A 2005-nucleotide genomic window follows, 5' to 3' on the forward strand; every position below is an offset into this window, starting at 1 on the left:
TACACTAGTTTGAACACTGAAGCAAATTAATAAAGACCTGAAGAAAGGATGCTAAGACCATGGCAATGGTATCTTCCCCTATGTAGACATGGGTTTAAAGAGACAATGTCATGATACCCACAAGGTAATCTCCACAAAAAGTCTCCAGAGCCTTAGTTAGAAATCTGAGATGCCAAAAGTAAAGAGGCCTTTGGCATTATAAGAAACAACTTGCTTAGTGGTTATTCCTGTTGCACCAAAATAGTACGCTTTGGAGGAATAATGCTTTAGTGCTCATGAAAAAAATGAGTGAATTCATTGACCTAACACTCATTTATTTATAAAACAACTCCTTCAGAGGAGAAGAATCATACCTCCCAAATAACAAACTTCATTCCTGTGAAATAGTCATGAAACCATAGATGAGTTCGATGATGGGGAAGGTGGGTGAGGGGGAGGATCTCTTTTTATTCAGGGTTTGAACTCTGCTTCACCAATATAACACTTAAAAGTATTTGGCAAGATTGCACTCGGCGGTTCCCCGGATCTGTCTCTTGCTTCAACAGTGTTTGGACGGAACAGACCCAGGGTCGCCCTTTCCTCCAGCCTCCGACCACCCTCCAGCCTTCGGAGCAAGCCACTCATCTATCCACCCTCCAACCTTCGGAGTGAGGCACTCAGCTGTCCTCGGTCACCAGGACCAGCCAACACCATTTTTTGAGCCGAACTCCTTATTACCGATCAACCATGAGCTCCCAGATTCGTCAGAATTATTCCACCGAGGTGGAGGCCGCCGTCAACCGCCTGGTCAACATGCATCTGCGGGCCTCCTACACCTACCTCTCTCTGGGCTTCCATTTCGACCGCGACGATGTGGCTCTGGAGGGCGTGGGCCACTTTTTCCGCGAATTGGCCGAAGAGAAGCACGAGAGCGCCGAGCGTCTCTTGAAAATGCAAAACCAACGCGGTGGCCGCGCCCTCTTCCAGGACGTGCAGAAGCCATCTCAAGATGAGTGGGGTAAAACTCAGGACGCTATGGAAGCCGCCATTAACATGGAGAAGAACCTGAACCAGGCCCTTCTGGATCTGCATGCCCTGGGTTGTGCCCGCGCAGACCCCCACCTCTGCGACTTCCTGGAGAGCCACTTCCTAGATGAGGAGGTGAAACTCATCAAGAAGATGGGTGACCACCTGACCAACCTCCGCAGGCTGGCTGGCCCCCAGGCTGGGCTGGGCGAGTATCTCTTCGAAAGGCTCACCCTCAAGCACGACTAGGAGCCTCCGGAGCCCAGTGGCCTTTGAGGAGCCCCTCTGGTGTTAGGGCTTCTACCTGAAGCCCCTCTCTGCAGCCACTAGGCAGCTTTTTAACCACCCTGGAGCCCTCTCCCAAGCCTTGGACCAAATGGAAACAATAAAGCTTTTTGCAGCGGCAAAAAAAAAAAAAAGTATTTGGCACAACTTAAGGCGAAACTTTCAGACGATTATGTTCTATTTCTACTTATACAAGTTTTCCAGGTACTAGCAATGATCTTGACCAAGTGACTGGCCACAGTTATTTTCTTCTCCTATACTGCTGCCTAATTGAATCATATTAATGACAGTCTTATTTTAAACCGTGCAAGTATACTGTAGAGTTAAATAGGCACGTGTAATTAAACATTATATCGAACAGCAAAAAGGACTCAATTTTATGTTGGAAATGCCACATATGATGGAAGCATGATAAACATTTTTTCTAAATGCAGTACGTGGACATATTGGTCCTTTTTTCCAAAGTCTATTATTTTTTATGTCAGTTGATCACATTCCTTAATGAAGTGGTTTTTGCCTTTTTAAAATATGCAAAGCATGAATCAGCCTTCGAACTTGACTTTTAAACGAATCTTTCTTTACAAATATTGGTAGAAAACCAAGAAGAAATTAGCTACATTATATTTCTGCCTATTTCCCTGTCTTTTAAATATTCAATAGGATATATTTTCTTACATCTCCTCAACATTGATGTGATTATTTTTAAGACCTGTGA

The 2005-nt window shown here is 45.0% G+C and overlaps 1 pseudogene; it reads left to right on the plus strand.

The window, feature by feature from the left end:
• The first annotated feature begins 635 nt into the window (after window positions 1–635).
• Window positions 636–1395, plus strand: LOC137759420 (ferritin light chain pseudogene; annotated as a pseudogene).
• Window positions 1396–2005: the final 610 nt, after the last annotated feature.

Source organism: Eschrichtius robustus, chromosome 2 (assembly GCF_028021215.1).
Source record: "Eschrichtius robustus isolate mEscRob2 chromosome 2, mEscRob2.pri, whole genome shotgun sequence".
NCBI classification, from domain to species: domain Eukaryota; kingdom Metazoa; phylum Chordata; class Mammalia; order Artiodactyla; family Eschrichtiidae; genus Eschrichtius; species Eschrichtius robustus.